At 40.0% G+C, this 21,660-nt stretch overlaps 1 protein-coding gene across 4 annotated transcripts in view; it reads left to right on the top strand.

Annotated features, from left to right (window-relative positions):
- Positions 1-830: 830 nt before the first annotated feature.
- LOC127933317 (forkhead box protein N3-like) overlaps positions 831-21,660 on the top strand; it is a 78,642-nt gene continuing 57,812 nt past the window's right edge. The window contains exon 1 of one of the 4 annotated variants that reach the window (XM_052530214.1): positions 831-1,026. The gene's annotated coding sequence lies outside the window, so the exon portion shown is untranslated. The other 3 variants (XM_052530217.1, XM_052530216.1, XM_052530215.1) reach the window with 3 other exon arrangements.

Genomic DNA, 21,660 nt, shown 5'->3' with positions numbered 1-21,660 from the left:
GAGAAGCAGTTTTTGACGTCATTGATGTCAAACCTGCAGATAAAATTTTAGATCTTACAATGAAGACAAATTTTATAGGAAATGTTGTAGGTGAATAACCACGTCCAGCTATTGCATTCCTCCAGGAGACTATATATAGCACTATATAAGTTTTATGCATAAAAACATAAATGTATATATTCAGCCCAACAAACTTGAGCAAGACTACAAACAGCGCAAATGCTAAAAATGCAGTCTTTTATCAGAGTTTCTATCACCTATGGATAAAAAACCTGATATCAGTATCATTTACAGTTAAAATATCTATAATTTGTTCTTTTTTTTCAGAAATCTAATTGACACTGGATTAAGAAAAATAAAGGATAACACTTAATTTGGATGGAACAAATTAACTAATTTGTTTTAAGTTTCATTATGAAAACCTCATTCAGTTTTGCTATATTTCTCTAAAAGCAAGATTTGGTATTTTATGTCCTTTTGCAAAAAAAAAAAAAAAGCTTAAAGCAGGATACATTTACCGAACCAGGGTTTTTTGTTGGTGGTGGTGTTTTTGCAGTGTAAATTTTTTTTTCTTTTTTTTTTTTAATAAGATCAATTTGTAAATGATCTTGTAACTATTATATTGTTTATCCAGGTAATGGATATCGAACAGCTCTAGATCTTTATCCATCTACTACAAACACCCAGTGGATCTGGCACAGCGCAGGTCTTATCAGCCGTCTGTAGAGTGTAGCCCTGGGTTACACATGAAACAATGGCATTCTTTCAGTTAACACCAGAGACATTAGGACCCAGCGAGTCTCCTCCTTCCTCATCAGGCTCCCTTAGTTCCAGAGCTCAGTGAGCGGTCTCAGAACAGAGTGCAGAAAGAGAGGGAGGGAGAAAAAAAGCCAAGTGAATGTTAAAACCCACTGTGGTCACTGCTAAAATACCGAATCTGAGAGAAATGGAGGGATTAACCAGTGGGATTTAAAAATCTGGAGCTCATGCGGAGGCAGCCAATCAGTGGACGATTTGGATTAAAAGGTTTGTGTGCGATTGATCATTCTTGCTGTAATCTATCAGGGCTTTCTGTTGTGTCAGGAGTCAAACAGTTCGCGAGCACATAGACGTCGCTGGGAGCTCCTGGCTGGTGAGTCTAGTTACGTGTGGGACATGTGCTACTTATGCCGGATGAAATATTGTGACAGCACAGACAGGAAAGAGGGCACGCTCCTGTCACTGAGGAATGGAAGTCATTGCAGCTGTAAACAGTCCTAGAAGAGGTCTGGACCGTCCCTCACTGAGCATGCCTCGGGGGTCGTTCCTTCGCTGTCCTAGTGGACCGGTTGATGTTTTCTTGGTGCCGATAAAGTAACATCTCGCCCTCACGGGGTTGGGCACGCTGTTCTGGTTGTTATTGTTTGTATTTGATGTTCTCGAGTTCAGCACCCAGGGTTCCACGCAAGGAACTTTGCTCCGAGACTTGTCAACAAATGCCGTGTTAAATAAACCAGCCACCGAGTGAAGTTTGAATGTGCTTACTGGGTGGAAAACAAGTCAGCGCAGGGAAGAAGTGAGCCACATCGCTCCAAACGATTTCACCCGCTTAAACCAAGGAGACAGAGATATTACTGGGAAACTATGCAGTGAGCGCTTGTGTGTGTGTGTGTGTGTGTGTGTAGCATGAGCTTCCTATAAACACACAAACAGTGTTCCTGTCTGCAGGGATAAATAACCATATATTGGTTCATTTCTAGTCTCTGTTTTATTCCTTTGCTGAGCTGGGAAAATGAAGTTTTCTCATTGTAATTCTCCAGTTCAGCTGTCTTTTCTCTGCACGCTTGGACACAACAGCTGAAAGTCCTGTCCTGGATGCATGCTCCATGTCAGCTGTTTGCTTTGCAACAGTAATCCTACAGAGTGTCTATTCATTTGCATTCATGAGCATTAAGTTCTGCTCATCCACATGCCGTGGATTTATTGTCATTAGAGCTGGACTCTGGTAACTCTGGCTGTTCTGCTGAGCGCTGAGCTTTCTGTGGTTGTCTATCTGCAAGTCTCTTTCTGGGAATCTGAGATGCTGAGCTTGTGCTTTCCACAAGAGTTTCCATTTTCGTCCTAGAGGATACTGAAATACCTTGATGGCAGTGTCCTATTTGGAAAAAGCTTGTGGCGCGGCGGACGCTGCTTTGGTGGAAAAAATGAGCTCTAGGATTTCTAACCTACTTTAGTCTAGTCACTAGATGTTTCTATAAATACGTAGAGTGCAATGAAGACCGTTTTGGCTGTTTTATGCAGACTGAAATGCCGTGCTGTAAGTTTTCCCTGACCCTCTGTTTCCATGGCCCCCTCATGTGGCTGCTCTCCCATCGCCTATAGCACGAGCTATCCACCTATGAAAACACGGCACGTGATTGGCTGATCCTGCAGATGCACAGGAAGTTCAGGGTTTCTAATAACCACCCAGAGACACAGTTACCATAGAGACAAAGATAAGCCCCCTCACAAAAAAGGAAAAAAGCCTGCATGTCATCACAGCAGCCTGCAGAAGGCGTCTGCTTTCTCTCTCTATCTCTCTCTCACTCACTCACTCACTCTCTCTCTCTCTCTCTCTCTCTCTCTCTCTCACTTGGCAGTTCTCCTATTAGCATCTGCTCAAACAGTACAGCCCCTGCCTTATGAAGGTTGCCTCAGGTTTTCTCTCACCGCTCTTCAAATGCACTCTCCACTCAACGTGAGTTCTGCTTTGCTTTTTACAAACTTTCCTCAAATCCTTTCTACGTCGTTACCGCACTCGTGCACTCACTCGTGTAAACTACTGGTGAGCACACGAGAACTGGAGGCTTTTAACAAACCTAAAGCATTGACCCGTGCCTAGAGGGCATGTTTGTGCTTTTGTTGTGCACCCTTTCCTCTGTTTTGCACAGGCCATAACGTTGTCCGTCTGTCTGGCCAGAGCTATTTGTGGGATCTGATGTAATGGCAGGCTGTGTGTAATGTTGATACCACCGGCTGCACGTTAATTGATTTCAGGAGTATTGTTGAGGCTGTTAAAACGCTGCCTCTCAGACCAGGCGCATTTGAAGGACTTGAGGCCACAAACCACACTTTTAAGTCTGGCTCCTTTCAAACTGATTTCTTCTAGCTTTAGCAAGCCTCTTCTGCAAGTTTCCTCAACAGTTGGAGGGGAGGCTGTGGGGGCTGGGGTTGAGGAGCTGTTTAGTGTGACGTGCCGAAAGGGAGGCAGAGCCGCCGGTGAAAGGGCTTCCTGTTGACGGGAGTCTTGTGTTATCTGAGGAAAGGGCCTGTTGGCAGGAAATGTGTCAGCCGCTTGTTTTCTTTAAAGTAAGAGGATGTGTTGTGAATCGCTTGTTTCGTCTTCAGTGGGAGGTTTGGAGAGGGGAGGGAAATCGCTTTGCTCTTAACTTTTGTGAAATTCAATATATGTTGCCTTGACAATTTCGCCTCAGTTGGTGTGCGCCGCTGTTGTCATCACGGCATGCGAACAAAGCCTCTTGAAAGATCCAATATCCTTGAGCAAAACTGTATGCCCCACCATACACCCTTTCAAATTCAAATGTCATAAAAAAATGCCTGCCTGGAAAAGTGAGTATTTTAGTTCTGATTGGGTTGTCGGTGCAGTCTGAGCCGGTCTTAGAGGAGGGTTTAACCGTGTCCGTTTACACTCGCAGCATGGCAGGCTTTCCTTCGAGACCCCGTCTCCCATTTGGCACATTTGCATTTCAGGAGATTAAGCATCAGAAGTTTCCCAGTATGGTGGGTGGCAGTTGGCCCGGGGCATGCAGAGAGGCGGCATTATTTAAGCACGCTGTGCCGCGGGACGAGACTAGAGTGCCGTCCGTCCGTCACAGTTGAGAGGTGAAGCTGGCTGCCGAGGAGGTCAAGCCACTTTTTATTTTGAAGCAGTGGAGTGTGGGGCTCCTCAACGGTGCACCTCGTCGTCTTTGTCTGTCTGAGATCTTATAACAACAGCCAGTGGGTTGTCAACGGACCGAGTTTTGCGCCGCCCCTCATGAACATTAAACAGCACGGCAAATCGGAGACGAGTGCTTGACGAGGCAGAGAAATATGTCAAAACATCAGCGGAGTAGACAGGCAAAAAAAAAAAAAAAACACCTGATGGGAAATGTGCATGATGGTTCAGATTCAAATTTTCGCTCAACGCTCTACTGTCGCTCGTCTTCTAGAGCGTAAAGTGAATATGGAAGAGGATAGATTCAGATAGTCCTATTAAATGTTTTCGCTTGTGATTTGCAGCTGAATTCTCCAGGGCCTTTTCCTTGTGATGTGTAGCTCGGCAAACCGTTGGAGTCTGTGATAAAGGTCTCCAGTCAAAACGCATCTCCTCATCGGGTGTTCTGTCGCGTGTGACTGAAAGCGTCACGTCCTCAATCAAAATGAGGCCATACGTCTTCACCCCTCTATGCTATCTCCCCTCTATCGCTCTTTCCCCCTCGTGACCTTCAAGCTTTTTATTTTATCTCTATCCTAGTGATTAAGTATCTGGAACGCATGTGATGATGGTGGCAGCCTAATGAATGATAGACCCTTGGCAGCAGTACCTCTGGGAAGCACGTTTACCGCTTGCTGAGCACTGGTTAAAAATGAGTACCCTACAAAGAGATGTTCTGAATCTCATACTTGTCCTGTTTTAATCTAAAATTAACTTCATCCCCTTCTAGACTACCTTTTCTCCTTTTTTGATTCCTTTTTGCATGGTCTTTCCTTATTTTTGGTGCCTCTCTGGTTGCACAGGAGGGGGGAAAATAACTGTAGATTTGATGTAAACACTCTGGTTTCCAGCAGAGAAAAATGAGAAGTGTAGCTGCTGCCGAAATGGCTGGCCACTTAGGTCCAGTGTGAGTGCATGACCAGCTCTCCAATGCACTGGAATTATGTCCCCAGCCGCCCGCTGACGATCAAATAATAACAGACTCTAGAATGGTATTGATACTCAAGTTCACACCTGGGTCAAAAGGCTCTGTGCTGCAGGCACAATGGAGGATTGTGCCCCAGAATGCTGACTGACTGTAACAGCTCTTTACAGTGGCTTTTCAACTATGTTTGTGAACACTTGACACTTTTTTATAGCTTATAATTAATGAAAGGGGTTTGCTCTAATATAACTAAGTATTAACCTTTAGCATGTAACTCCACAATGTTTGAGCTACAGCAGGGGTGGCCAACACTGCTCTTGGCGATCGACTGTCCTGCAAAGTTCAGCTCCAACCCTAATCCAAGGCACGAATCAAAGAGCTTTTTAAGGAGATATTAAGAAAAAAAATCAGGTGTTTTTTTTTTTTTTGTGGTGGCTTTGTGTGTGTGGTGTGATGATAGTAGAGATGGGCCATGGTTCTGGGCCTAGTGGATCAGTGTTGTTAAGAGGGCTTGCATTGTTCAGACTGATCCTATTGTCCTCTGTTATGAGCATTGAGAACTCTTTACAGCCAGTGGACATGGTCTATTCCCGCTTAAAGTGATGGACCGTTGCCCAAGGACATAAGGACACACATTCTCAAACACAGATACACATACAGGTCATATATGAGTCAGCTTTCAGATAAATGTTGAATTTACCTGGTTGTAACAATCGGCAGCGTTTTATGTAGTTTGAGTAAGAGGTTTCGGATCTAGTTGTAGCCTTTAGAGGAGGTTTATAAACAGTTCCACACTTCCGCCGTGTGCTTCATACAAACCTGCTGAGTTTTCTGCTCATTTCAGACAACTCCCAGCGGAGCTGATGCCCTGATTGTTTGAGAAACCTGACAAGTGCGAGCTATCTCAGAGTTCAGCTTAAACACATCCTCGAAGGCCGGAACTCGTTCAGAAAACTCGGGAGAATCAAGTCATTTCCATCTCCTCTCCCGATCTATCATCAGTGTCATATTTCATTGATATTGCTTTCATTTTTGTTCTGTCAGGGAGGGCACAGCCCTGCTGTCGAGCATATAAACAATTGTATTTTACAGGGCTCTTGTGCAGCGGGGTGGCTCTCAGCTTCATTTTAGTGCACTATGTTTTGTATCACTCTCTCTATTCGTCACACACACACACACACACACACACACACACACACACACACACACACACACACACACATACTGTGCCCAATCACAAGCCCAAGGCAGAATGTGTCTTCAGTGAATGACTGTCACCTCTCAGTGTCAAAACACATTCAAAACATTGTTGACATCCAGGCACTGACTCTGCATCGATTTACTACTCAAGCGAAAGTGTTTTATCATGCCGAACATTGAGTTTTTTTTTTGTCAACTTGGTTTATTTAGAGAGTGTAAATTCTTTGCTGGTGGCTTCCTCAAAGCTGCACTACATTTGCTGCTTTTAATGTGCAAATCTCTTCATTTTCTCCCGCCACCACTTCCCATTGATGACGAGCAACAGCCAATCTGCCTCTGCTTTCCCACTTACACACTCCGCTCATAACATAACACTTTTCTCTTTAGCTTCACTTAGCAATGTGCCCCCAGTCCTCTTGACCTGTTTTCACTCAATAACTGTTCATTTAACCTGAAAAAAGGGACTGTTTCTAAAGCGGCATCCCGGCTCCTCAGGCTTTATGAACGAGCTCATCAAATGAAGAGGGGTTGTAGATGCGTAAGTGACTTGTGGAAAGCCCTGAGCCTGGCCTGAGCCCTCATTAATGACTTTAGAGAAGCGGCCAACGCTGATGAGCCTAACCCCTCAAATTACTCCACTTTCTCCAGTGCATTGTAATGCTTGTTTGATTGTAATGAAATGCCAGATGAGGATCGGTTCTTGATTGGGAGAGGGCTTGGAGTGCTCAGGGAGCCATTCCCGGTTAACAAGTGTGAATTTCAGTTCGGTGGATTACGCAAGAGTGGGTTATTTTCTCAAACATCTGTTTTTTTTTTTTATGTGGTAGTAACACAGGCTGGCGGGTTGGTGCGGAGTCTGACAGTTTTGTTAACAGCACGAGGGTAGGGGTCTGTTGACTGACAGATCGCAGACGTTTCCGCTGGGGGTGACGCACCAGACCACACCAGAGGAAGGACAGCACGATGTGGGGGAAGAAACGTTGCAAATTTGACATTCTTCTATTTTGCACTTCTAGTTTTTCTTTCTCCATCACCCGCACTCATTCTCCTCTTCCTCTCTTTTTGAATGTCTGTGCATCAGCACCTTCCCTAAGGTGGACGATCTAATCAGGATGGTATCATTTCTCTCTCCTGTGGCAAGCTTTGCCTCAGCAGCACCTGTCAAATGCTCTCTGTCAGAGGGCAGAGTGACTTTGAAACCCTACTAATGACCCTAGACGGCTTTTCTCTCACAATCTCTTCTGCAGATCTTGAAGAAATGTGCTTCGTCTTGCATAGAGATGATTTGTCGGCTGGAAGTTGTGGTTTCTCTGTGATAATGAGGGAATAAAATGCATCAAAGAGAATTTAAAATAAATAAGCATTATTGTAGCGGTCTTTTAAATGAGATGATACATGAGCAAAGCAACAGTTAGTTCTTTATAAAAATAAGATTTTAAGTTTTCGTCTAGCACAAAACTGGAGTAGGTCGATGTCGAGTTAACTTAATATTTTTTAAGTCTTTTTTTGAGAAATAATGTTTAAAAAGAAAAAGTAAAATTTCATTCAAACTCACTAAGTAAGAGACTCTTTTTTTCTGTTGCTACCAAAGTCATTAAAAGAAAATAATTGTAAAACTTAAAATTATCACAAACACACACACATGCACATATATATACATACACACATACATGCATAATATATTATTATAAAATAATTCAATACCCTTTCTCTCAAAAATCTGAAGGATGCAGTTGATTCTAAAATGGTCATTGTCTTCCAAATCGTTGGCTTCACATCCCCATGTTTTTGGTAGCAAGACAAAAACGCCTCTGAAGTCGCTCTTGCATTTTAGTGTGCTTTGCCACCATCCCAGCTGGAGTGCAGTTATCCTGTTCCCTGTGTTGCCATGACATTATCAACAAGAACAAACTTTGAGCTTCATCCTCCACCAGTGTTTGCTAAAGATAAGTGAAAGAGCCACAGGTCTTTAGATGCCTCAACAACACACGCCAAAGGGAAAATAAAGAGAAGGACCTCTGGCCAGCCATGTTCTGTTTGGAACGTAGATTTCGTTCCCCTCTATGCAAACACTTTCCGTGCCATGAACACTGTGTCAAAGTGCTCCCTCGTGCTATGTTTTGTTTTAACTTGATTTATCAAAAGAAAACCAGTCTTCCACAGCCATCGGGCTGCATTGTCCTAGCAGTTTGTCATATTTTTCCAGGCCGAAACAAATTCAATTGAAAATCTAATTTTGTTTGTGAGGGGAGCTGATTAGCAGGGCAGCGTTTCACTGGGGACAGTTTATAGTGTCGTAATGGTATGACATGTATAAATTGTCATTTGACACAGAGATTAAGTGAACCGGAGCACAGTAAACATCGTCGTCACGTATCCTTTCAGTTTATACACTTCACCTTGCTTGGTTTAGTGACTGTGTAGAACAGGGACAGAGATTATATGTTATTTGTCCCCTAGAGTTGATTTCCTGGGGCAATTTTTACCTTTATTAAGGACATTTTTACTGTGTCTTTGTTGTCTTATGTCACTGTTACCAATAAAATGTCATTAACAACACCAGAATCCATGTTTACACTGCAGAGGTGGAACAGAAGCTGCCTCTGTCATGGCATTTGTTTATTTTCACAGGTTGTGAAATGAATTTATAATGTAAATAGCCTACTGTACACAAAGTATGTAAATTATAAAATGAAAACATAAAACAAGGTTAAAGCTGCAGTCTGTAACTTTTTTGTGATCAAAATGTTCAAAATTTATATAATAAGCGAGTACACAATGTATCCATTTTCCAAACCGTGGCTTGTTCCGAATTACTACGGTACCCCTATAATAGGTGTTTATATTCGGACTATTTAGACGGATTTGGGTAGGTACCGGGTACTGTGGAGTAGTCCAGTATCTTTGTGATTCACCATAGACATAAACAAGAGAGATATAGCTACAATGTTCTTTCGCAAGACGCATGCATGTTTAATAACCCGCAAGAGCGCCATAAGATGCGGACCACAGCTTTAAGCCTGCAAAGTTATGACAAAAAACATTGTTTATTTTTGCTTTTGTTATTGTAATAATGATTAAGATTTTTGTGTTTGGGGAAATGGTGCGTTATATTCTGACTTCACAGACAAAATAAGCTAAGAACCCTAAGTCATAAGAACCATTAATGAGTACGTTTAGATGGTTTTACCCATTAGAAAATCAAGACTGGTTTGGTTATTTTAGTAGCATGAAAAAAAAAAAAATACCCAGTTAAACAAAATAGGAATATATGATAATAGGGAATAATAAAAGGGAGTTATGTGCTCTCACAAAAAAACAACAACAATCCTGTTACAATTAATCAATCGGTCTACAATGCAAAATTAATCTTTTACATTGTATTTGCAGTTTTTGCGCATGCTGAAATAAACTCATCACTGCAAAGAAAATAAATGAATAAAAATAAATTCTGATGCAGTGTGAGAAAACGTAAATGTTACGCTGCAATTGACACTTTTGATTTATTTTCAAGTTTCACTTTAATCACGACAACTATAATAGAACTGTACAGGGTCATTTTTTTGCCCTCTTGTCTTAAATTTTGTACATTTTTGTAGCTTTTTTGCCCCTTTCCCCTATTCATTTCTGCCCCTGGTATAGAACCAAGCAGTCAAGGTTACACCAAGGCCACAGAATATTCTCCCAGGCATCGCGTGTGCTTCCCCAGCACTAATTCTGCAAGCACCCAGTGTTCCTTTTTCAGAACGATGGGATAGAGACATATGCATTTTTTTTTGGCTGCGCGATATTAACCTCAGCTCTAATTGCCTGTGTCAGCTGTGGGCAGGGATAGCGAGGCGTGATAACTTAATGCGCCAGCCCCGGATCCTGCTGACTCAAGCACAGCATGTGTTTTCCTCTGCCTTTCCTAGCCCAGGACAACACTCCAGAAATCTAAACAAGATGTATGCGCTGCCTTCGTCCCGTGCGCACTACTAAATAGTTTGTCACTGCCGCTTTAAAATTGGATGTGAATTATGCTCCTGGGGAGGTGGCTGAGATGAAAACTCATCTGGATGTAAACATATGGCAGGCAGTTAAGTGTGATAGGTGTGTTGGTGGTTAATTAGCAGAGGATAGCGACTGAGACCGCGTGTTTGCGTGTGTGTAATCGTGGCCTCGGCCTCATGCCTTTTGTTTATCTGGCACACGGTCAGGTTGCAGCTGCGTCGGCCCGAACCAATGTGTGTGTGCTCACACCTGCCCACTCCTCTCCCGCTAATCAGAGCAGATTACACTCCGCAATTAGTCTCCCAACAGCTCATCACACCACGCCAAGACCAGAGCTCTCATCACCTCAAAATCAGCCACACTTGGCAGCAAAAGGTGACTGCTGAATGTATGAAGATCTCAAGCAAAGATCTCTTAGCCTGCGGAGCAAGAAAAGAGAGAGATCTTAGGAAAGGTGACTCTCGTTTCCCTGTCTTCTCTTGCCAGATCACATCTTCTACATCTGTTATCCATGCCTGCTGTTTATGCTCGAATATGTGTTTATGGAAGGGGGTTTTATACGCCTGTGTGTCCTCCGCTCCTCGCAGGGCCCGTTAATCTGTCTAGATCAAATAAAAGTCGTCAGAGATGATAAATCCAGCTTGAGACCATCAGCTTGAGACCCCAAGCTTCGCCGTTGCTAGGCAACTGTGTCAGAGGAGCATTGTCAGATTGCACAGCTCCACTTTTCCGCCAAAGCATTGGCAGAAAGTACAAACACCTGACTCCCTCAGATTAGGCAGCCTTTAAGGAAGTGTGTGCCTGCCACTGATCAAACTCTGACTCCTGCTGATGAGCGCATGAGTGAGGCGGAGAGAGATCGAGAGGAACAGGATATATATTCTGATTACCTCTGTCTCCTGCCCAGGTTTGAGAAGGATCCATGCTCTCTGTAGATTTAAGTCTCTGCTAGATTCAGGACACGATAAAAAGTCTCTGAAAGTTTCATGACATAAGTTTCTTATGCTAACCAAGGCTACATATATTTTTTACCAAAATACAGTAAAAAATAGTGAAATATTATTAACATTTCAAACAAAATGTTTCTTATTATAGTCGGTGCTGAATAAAAGTTTGCTGCTTAATATATATTTTTTTAACCATAATACATTTTTCAGGATTCATTGAAAAATAGAAAGCTCAAAGGACATAATTTATTTGAAATTGTATTAACTTTTGATCAATTGAAATAATCTTTAATGCTTATTCATTTCTTTTAAAGAATCATACTCACTGCAAACTTTTCTTTCAGACTTTCAATATTTCTTTCTTGTATGCATATTTTATTCCCTGTTTACACACAATGATGGAGACACTCAACATTTAAAGGCTGAGATGCACTCTAAATTATATAGATGGGAAGAAATTCGGAATTTCAGATTCTCATTCATTCTAATAATTTCAGTTTATTAATGTTTTCATCAATGGTTATTTAGTAATCTACTGAAAAGTAGTGGTGTTGTGCCACTGTTAGAATATTTTAATAAGTTGTTCCACATTGGTAGCACGCTGGGAAACTGGAGTACTGCCTCCAGCACTGCAGACATCACAGTAGGCCTGTATTGAGGTAAATGTGTGCAATTATTGAAGTTTTTTTTTAGTTAATTCTGCTGCCATAATTTGGGTTATGTCAGCTGAGTAAGTGTATCATAAACTTGTGTAATCTCACTCTCACTCTCTCTCTCTCTACGTTCACTTTTTATGTTTATTTTAAACAGTTCTTTTCAGAAGAATATGTGTAATATAATCTTACCCATATCATCTAACCCGTCTAACATTTTGCAGAATGCAATGTTCAGTGAATAGATCTATCCTAAAATGCACAGATTAGATTATTTTCCATGAGAACCTACAGATGAAGGACTTGAGTTTAGTTAGCACTGAATTATCAGTATCATGGATTGTCTGTTAATGACATAGCAGCTGTTTTCTATAATTCCTGCCTTCATCAAGAGCCTGTGTTTTGCAAATGACAGCTGGGTTCATTTGTATTTTCACCTGGGTCGAATTTCTGTTTCCGCCACGGGCACAATTTCCATTTAATAATGCCACAATGTAAAAAAAAAAAAAAAAAAACGGGGGGAAACTGTTGACACACGTATTTACAATTTAATGGTGTTCACCTTTGCTCATGTTCTGTTTAATTGAGGAATAAATAATTTGCAACCATTTAACCTTAATGGTAAATCAAATGCAATGAATAATATTTTAATTATGCTGCGCCAGCACTGCCGGCGTGTGAGTATTTGTGTGTGCACGTTTATGCGTGTGTGATTTCGACTGCCTAAATTTAGTGCTGCAGACAGCAGCTGTTTTACTCACCTCATTAAGGGCTGTATCCTTTACAGATGAACCGTGCAGCTCATGCTAAGATCCGCCGTCAATGCACACGCAGCACTGCCTTTACACACACAAAAATATATATGCTTATACTCGAGGTGACCTCACATTGACTGTATCTTCGTCAACTCCAAAATTGACTCTCTTTCTCTATACTGTATATAAGGGTTTGCGATTATTGAGATTTTTTTTTTTTTTTTCGAAATTATTTTATTCCAAGTATGCCTGTTTGAAGCATGAATACAGTTTTAAAACCTTTTTATTTTATTTTTTTATGTCAGTCGTATTGATGTTGCCAGTGATGACTCTTCCCCGCAGCCTTATGGGATAGTAAAGTGGATGCTAAGACATTTCTCTCTGTTTTTTGCATGCTGTAAAATAGGAGGCATATTCAGATACAAAGATACCTTTTGGCAATATTAGCTTTAAAAATGACATTATTTCCCTCTTTCATTAGCCCCTTTAAAGTCTTTTCACGTACAGTATATTTTTGAGGACTTTTCATAAATTTGTGCTTTACAAGCGTTGTGAAAGACAAGCACATAAACAACATAATAGATCTTGGTTTATATGAAAAGTGTATGAATGTGGAGCTGAGAGCAGGTCAAATGAGCAGGAGAGCTTGAGAATCTCGCTCACATGCTTCCACTGACCACGCTATCACTGAGACGGCTTCGTTTAGCGCTGATGTGGAACCTCTTTCTCTGGTACCATGAGCTTAATTCAGGAGTGCCGCCTGCCACATTGATGAATGGTAGCTTATCTCCGTGACCACAGTTGACCTCTGGGACATATTCAGCTGGAGTGTGAGGGTCAGGATTTGTCGACATTGTAGGGGCCGGTAAATGACCCAATAAAGAAAATGGCTAAATAAATATACTTAATGTCTTAAAGTAAAAGCAAAGAGGTTTTTGCGATACCTTGGTTTAGGTTTACAGAATAGAAAATCTCATTAGCTCAGTTGGAAAGTTCTCAGCATGATTGGAAGGTGTAGGTACGTTTACTATCATACTGTATCTTTAATGTGGTTAATTTACATGAACGTTTATGTCACTGTTTGTTTGTAGAGGAGGATGCTGGGTGATTAGAGGTGGATCCAGAAGATGGTATTATCATCCAACGTTTCTGATCTTGGTGATTTAAAGATTAAGATGAATCATCTAGTAGGATTTCTGCGGAAAGTTGTGGTGTGCCCGCGTGCGAGGGATAGAGACATGTGTCAGACACTGAACTGTGATTTACTGACCTGATGGTCTCTCTCTCCCTCGAAGGACTTCAACGTCACCTTGGTCCTTCTCTCAGTCCAGTGCTCGCTCTGATAACATCAGTCTCCACTAAGAGAGGCTTATCACTGAGCCAGACCTGCCATTGTGTTTATGGCGGTGCTTTGAATCGGTGAGACCCCTCTAATATATATCTGGAGGGCTCGTAAAGGAGCTGCTCTATAGCTTTTATTGACTCCTCTGGAAGACATTGGAGACGTAGATCAAAAGGAATGTGCTCTGAAAATGCTTGCGGTCGGGGACATATATACTTTCATTTAAAGGTTTGCATGCTGCCTTCTCCTTTGAGTAGTAAATGTAGAAAAAGGATGCGGTGCCTGTGCAGTTGCTGTTTGTTTTAGAGTCAGTTGCTTTGCTCTGAAACCTAGTGAGTCGTCATATTAAGGCCAAGTTTGTTACAAAAACGTAGTGCTTGTTAAATTAACCTGTTTTAGCCATGGCTGCAGTGCATGTACTGTTCACAGAGGATGCAATCCCAGAATGCACTGCAACAAGATCAGTGGAGAAAATAGTAATGAACTTACATTTTATTCAGTACTGAAAAGTATCTGTATAAATATTTCTGTGTAATTTAAAACTAATTTTAAAAGAAAAATTGTAAACTATCTTTATGTACTCTTTATGTACTCTTATGCTTATGAGGCCATGTTTCAAATGGGATATTTGATCTGTACTTGCAGTCTTATTTCTATTTACATTTACAATTTTTTTCAAATTTGTATTTAAACACTTGGTTTAGATTTTTTTCATAATTGACATTTTTTGCTACTTTTTTATTTTTTGTTCCAAATAAGTCACAAGTTTTTAGGATGCTGGCTTAAAAGTCAGTATAGATTGAGGCAGCTCACTAGGGTTTGGAAGAGTAGGGATGTCTGTATAGCTGCTGCTCTTACTCTCTCTCTCTCTCTCTCTCTCTCTCTCTCTCTCTCTCTCTCTCGCTCTCGCTCTCGCTCTCGCTCTATCTCTCTCGGTCGGTAATAAATGCTCCCGCTGCAGGCTCCCAGAGGTAGTCAGACTGGAACAATTATAATCTTCCCCGTGCTCCCGAGACCGCAGCCCCGCCTGCATGTAACAGCATTAATTGTATTGTTACGTGTTATTGTACCGAATAACACTGCCGTCTTGAGTGCTGTTTACTAATGAAACGCACTGCGCAGCGAGACAGTTTGTGCCCGTTTATCGTGGCTATTAAACCTAAAGCAGCCATACTCTGATCCCTCCCTCCTTTTGGGATTGAAGAAGAAAGAAAGAAAAACTACAACTGAAAAGTTCCCGTGAGGCGCACCTTCATTAGGAGCCTGTTAGAGCGGCCTGAGTGAACAGGAAGAAGCTGTCTTTCCCCTGCCTGCACATACCCTCAGAAAATGAAGTTCTTCAGTGGTTCATTGCAGCACCTTATCTTCAGCAAATAACTATTTTCTTGTCAGGAACCAGATTCTTGCTGTATAGTAAGGCTGTCAATCATGGTACTAGTTTCAGTAGTCAATACTGGTGAAATTGTGCTTTTCTTAACACCACAGTCAAAAAAATATTCAGTTCAATTTAATTCACATTATATCTGTAGTGCTTTTCACAATACGAAGCATTTCAAAGCAGCTTTACAGATTGTTTTATTGTTTCTAATTGTTTCTGAAATTAAGAGTTATCTGTTATTGAAGGTGATTGGGTGACAAAAGTAATATCCATATGACTGAAATTAAAAAGCAATGAGAATATGTTGTGTATATGCTACTGAGCAAATCTTTTATTAAAAATGTTAACATTAAATTTCAAATATTAAGTAAACACATTTATATTACTATTTAAATGCAAATATTTATTTTATTATTATTTATTTGTATTTATTTACTTTATCCTTATACATAGTCTGCACTGCATGATTGCTTTATATATTACAATAATGATTTGATATGACCGATAAGCAAGCTGTAAATTTAACTTAATTTTTCTTTAGGCCATACTTTGAATCCATGTGATTTATTTCTTTATTTTTTGAGCCCAAGATGTAATTATTTTTTATTTAATTGCATTTTAATCAGGTAACTGACTGTATCTACATGGATATTCTGACAAGGCTTTTTGATCAAATAATGCATTTTAATGTCACTTGATACCAGAACCTTTAATATCCCTGTAAAAGTTGCTTGAGTTTGGGGATATAAATTCTTGATGCTATATTTAACTTATTTTTTATTATTCTTTTTTTTTTCAAGCATCTTGGTTTCTGTAGTCTATATAGGACCAGTACATAGATTCTTTTAGGAGCTTAAAACGCTTCAGTGGCATCAGGCTAGTGAAACACTTTTTTTCTAAACTTTTTGTAGGTCTGTTTAAACTTTGTATCTGCTGAATTGAGGGGTTTGGGTGAGCAGCGTCTTGATTTTCATTAAGTGTCCTCTCTTCTTGAGGCCCTGCTTCCTTGGACTCAGCTTTTAACTGGGTTTCCCTTGTCACCGATACACAGGCAAATTCAATTTCCTGTCTCCCGGGTGTTCTCCACAAGTCCCGAGTCGACGCTCGCAGCAACAGGGACTTACTCCATCATACTGCAGCCCCAGGTTGAGCGTGGTGACTAGGATACAGTTACCCATCATCCCATGTTTCCTGTTGAGATATGCTTGTACATGTGTTAGAGGGTTGTGCGGACGTTTTCCTCTGCTCGCGCCTCTGTCATTGGGATTAGATTAGCCTGTACTCTCATGCCTGGATGCTTTGCTGCATTAGCTGAGCCCCAGCAGGGCAGTGGCATTCATGGGGAGATGGCCGGTTTCTACAATAGAGATAAAGCTGCTGGATTTCAAATCACACTATGCTCACTGACCTTCTGTGAAATGTTAAACCTCAGCCCAGCTCGACCGCTGCGCAATCGCACCGTCTGGGAAGCATCATGGCCAAGATATAAACCTATGGCAGGAGAATTCTGAGGGAATTTGAATGTCAAGGTGTGTGTCTATGGTTTAAAAGCTCCATGGTAGCCAGGTCCATTTGATTTGCGATGTGATAAAACCTCTGTGGTGTAGTGGGACATATGCATCAATGCAGCAGCTCTGTCAGATTCACTATCGTTGAATGCGGTTCCTCTCTGCTGGGTTGGGAGCGGCAGCCATTCTGATTTTATCACCATATGTCGCCTCCGGCCCCCACGCAGGCCTGTCCTGGGTGGTGGTTGCTTAATGGTTGAAGATCGTAACTGCTGTGAGAAAGGTCCCTGGTTTAATTCAAAGTAGAAGCTGAAATTAGGGCTGTGAGGGTTGCCACCACGGATGTCAACTGCCACCGGCGGCAGTGCATGACGTCACACACTCTATAGCAAGCACAATACAAAGTTTTGTACTGTATACAAATGTAATAACAGTAATGGTTGCAAATTGTTTTATTTAGACTATAAGTCTATGGTAATTCACAAGTTACCTCAAACACCATACACAGCGTTTCCTTTAGATTGGCAGGTTTGAGTGCAGGAAAATACAGTTTATGAATTCAGCAAATTAATTTTGTGTTGGGCGATGGACCTTGTTGGGACACTTGCTTGGCGATGAAACAGTGAACCGTGTCTTCATAGGACACCACCGCGTCGCAACAGGTTTTGTCTGTCTAGTGTGAACACAGGACATTTGAACTCTGTGTCAGTACCTTATAAATAGGATGAGGTAGTTTACTGTTGGGGATTTGTCATGTGTCCTGGCCCAACCAGTTTAACATCACAGATTATTATAATAATAATAATAATAATAATAATAATAATTACTATATATATATATATATATATATATATATATATATATATATATATATATATATATATATATATATATATATATATATAAATAATAATTTTTTAATAATTTATTAAAACATCAGTTTAATAATGTTTTTTTTAAATATAGAAAATTTGAAGAAAAAAAGTAGATTTACATTATAAATATTCATTACCATATGCATTTTTCTTCTCATTTGTTGTAAATATAAATTGTTATACTATTATATATTATACAGTTTTAAAATCAGAATATGTATTTTCAGAATTTAATTTCAGAATTTTTATCGTGTTTATTTTTTTATATATATTTTATATATTTTTATCAATATGTATAATTGTATTAAGTTAATGTGTAACATAAAACATAATCTTTTCTAAAATACTTTATGAAAAATACTGTTCATACACATTCTATCTGTCTGTCTGTTTGTCTGTCTAAATAATATATTTTTTACATCTATATATTCTTTAAAATGTTTTAGAAATGTTTGATTGTTACTAATTACTAGCTAGCTGTCTCATAGCATGGGTATCCAGTATACCACAGGATCGTGACCCAAGCACAAAGAAAAAGTCCAGTGCTGTTTATAGCCAGGCTGACTGGAGTTCTTAACCCTGCTGTCAGAATGGTAGTGGTGGAGGCTGCATGAGGGGGTTGGTAGATGTGCTTGAGATCCATTAAGCATGATTACATTATGGATATAAATCCACGGCTGAACACAGCTTTGTACTTGTATGGAGATCCATTACAGCATTTATTCAAAGCTCTTGTTCAATTTGTTCCTCCCTTTGCCTCTGATGTATCTGTAAGGAAAAAGAATGAAGCCGTGGCGGTAATAAGCTGAGATGTGGTGGAAATCGGACAGTTTTAATGAGGTCTCAGATTCCGATGGAAATGAAGAGAAATGGTGGTGATCCCCTGGGGTTCATGGGTGAAAGATTTAACACCGCTTGTCGCTCTGTCCCAGTCATCCTCTTGTTACCAGGGTAAGGGACGCCCCTGTGCCTGCGAGTAACAGTGGGGACACAGTTGCTGCTGCAGCCTGACTGAACCTTGTGGGCAGCAACCCAGCCACAGCTGAAACGAACAGGAACTGGGAGTTTCTGCCTCCACAGAACAGTGATAATCTACCCTAATGACCTCTGCGGGGAAAATATATGCAGCCTCTGACACTATTGAGTCTCTGTTTTTGCTTTAATGAACTCTCAGCTACTAGGTAGAACATTCATGGTAATCTGCTTTTTGGGCACTGTGAGATAAAACAGTTTTAGAATATCATATCTTAAATCCAGCTTTATGTGCTCAACTTGAAACAGATACCGTATAGATCTAGATGAAGGACAGTTTAGATACTACTGAAATGGCAGAATTAGGTATAAGGGTACATCTTTGTTGACTGTATTTTTGTTCTAGTAAATAAACTTGTTAGGATTCAAATTGGATGGCTTAGGAGGGGGGGAAATGAGCATTCAAGACTTGTATGTGCATGTGACTTGTAGACTTTTCCGACTTTTCAGGAGCATGTTATTAAATCAGTTGTTTTCAAAATACTAGCTTTTCCAAGAGTCTTTTTCTTTACAAGTTGTAGCAGTGTAGTGCGACCATAAAGCTACATTGCTGTTTTCACTCTTGCATGTGTTTTTTTTTTTTTTTTTTTTTTTAAATACTGTCGCGCGAGTTAAGTCAGCAATCAGACATGCTCTCATATGTGGCTCTGGAAAATCTGATTCATCCTAATGAATCGGTTCATTTGGAGAATAAATGTCCTGATGAATTTGTTTTTGTTTTTTCACAGATTTAAGAATCTGCATGGTATTTTAGGTCTTCTATTTATATATGAATAATATTTAGTTAAATGTTGCCTTTCATGGCTGTGTTTTCAACTGTTTAGTTAAATTTTATATTAAATTTATATTTAGTCTGAATTAGGGCTGCACATTAAATCTAATTTCTAATTGCGATTACAATTATGGATTGGCACAATTACGTAATCGTTCAAAGCTGCAATTGATTGTATAAAGTTGACTTACGTTATTCTGCATGCTTAAGATACGTTTTCTACATTTAAAAAAAAAAATTAGTAAAAATTAGTATAACATTTTAATACCATTAATATTTTTACTTTTTATAGGCTTAATTTAAAGAAGAAACCAATCGGATGTATAGTTGACATTTGTAGCTTAATACTATAGAAAAGTTTTTCAGTTAGCTTTTTTACTTTCATATAAAAATATGCAGTTGCATCAAACAATGGTATAAACATCATTCAATGTAATCAATTGAGTGATCATCAATGTGATCATCGTAATTAATATTCGTAATTACAATTTCAAGGAAATAATCGACAGTTATGATTTTTGTTATAATCATGCAGATGATGCAGATCTAGTCTGAATATAAGTTTGATGCGTTTTTTTGTATTCATTAAAATAATTACTGTTTACCTGCCAATAATTATAATCTAATTAAATTACATCTGTTAATATTATTTTTATTATAAATAAGTATTTATGTGTAATGTTTATATTAAAAGATATTCAATATTTATACAGAATAAATATAGAATTAATTTTTCAATCAGTGGTTAGTATCTTGTAGTAGTACGGTGACTACATTAAATTGTAGGTTAACAAGCTATAGTTTCAAAGTAGCTTCCACAGCACTAGAAAGTGTATTCTACTCAGCCAGAACTTCATTAATACACCAGATGTGTTCAGCTACAGTTTAAGATATTGTCTGCTCTCACCTCTTTCACAGAAGGTATAATGAAGCCTTGCTCTGGGACGGAAAAGAGAGAGCGTGATGAGATAAGACAGAATCTCACGAGCTACGTATTTTGTCTAGTCTGGGTCTCAAGAAATGTTTTTAAAAGTTGAAATATTTGTCAAACATTTATCCGAATATTGTTAAACAAACCTTGTATTAAACCTGGAACATTCCTGGTCAAGAATGAAAGGAAAGTTATGCTCTGACAAATCTGAAACTTTGAGTCACTTGTGTGAACCAGCATTTCAGTGAAATTGTTCACAGACAGTCTGTGCACAAGGTTTTTTGGCTTTGAATAAGTACACTTGGGTAGATTAATCAAAAGAGTGGTCATAAATCATTACCGCAAGTACTTACCCACGATAACCGCGTTAAGCTGTGGAAACTCTTGCTCAATACTTTGCTTTGGGCATAACAATACTGTGAGAAGAGAGCTGCGCAGACCAGCTGTAATTAAAAGCTGTAGTTTCAGATGGGATAAAAAGACTTGCAACTTTTGTAATGTTTTTTTTCATGCCAAGATTAAAGCCCTTTGATTATTTCTTGTGTAATTGGGGCTATTTGAACGCTGAGTGGTTGTTTTGTGTCTGCTTAGTCGAGGCTTTGAGTTGAACGTGGTTTTTGCTTTGAGCCGTATGAAATCCCTACCTGCCACTTCTCTGTTGTGGAGTGATAAGAGAACAGGTCTAAAATCAGGCTGAGTGCAGCTATTTACTGCCACTGCAGCAGAGAGAAAGTGACCTTTCACCTCTCCTTCGTTCCTTGAGTATTGACAGCACATGACTTTTTTTCTTGTTCGAGCCGAGAGGAAAGTCTGGATTTGTTTTCATGGCGTCAAACGTGGATTACCTGAAAATGCCAGGAGTCCTCCAGCTAAGTCGTCTTCTGTTTTTTTCCTCATGTAAATGACATTTTTTGTCTCCGTTTTCATTGAAACATGTCTCTGCAGCTCATATGAGCTCACAGACCCGCGTCCAATCAGCTGCGACGGGGGCGGGGCTTCTCCAGTCAGGTTTCAAAGCCTGTGATTCCACAGGAGGAGGGGTTTCCACAGGTCACACCCTTTGAGAGAAATCTTCCAGGTAAACAATCCAGGCAGATGAGTCGAGGCTTGCCGGCACTTTGACGTAGGCTGTGAAGTGTTTATGCCGTCAAAAGAGAACTATTACGTACTTCGGAAATATGGGTACCCTGGTGTGAGATTACATATAAATGTGTTTCTGTCTAGAGGGAAGGAAAATGTTTGTCACAAGAGCTGAGAGAAGCCTACGCCAAGCTTATGAATGATATCTCCGAGCAGGTACAGAGTTTGTTTTTACTTTTTCTCAAAGGCCCGTTTATGTGTCAGGTTGATATTAAGTGTGATGTAAGGAAATGGGAGTCTTGTGGGATGGATGG

The sequence above is a fragment of the Carassius gibelio genome, chromosome A17 (assembly GCF_023724105.1).
Source record: "Carassius gibelio isolate Cgi1373 ecotype wild population from Czech Republic chromosome A17, carGib1.2-hapl.c, whole genome shotgun sequence".
Lineage (NCBI taxonomy): Eukaryota > Metazoa > Chordata > Actinopteri > Cypriniformes > Cyprinidae > Carassius > Carassius gibelio.
The sequence above is the reverse complement of the archived record's forward strand: the minus strand, read 5'-3'. Positions and strand labels throughout refer to the sequence as shown.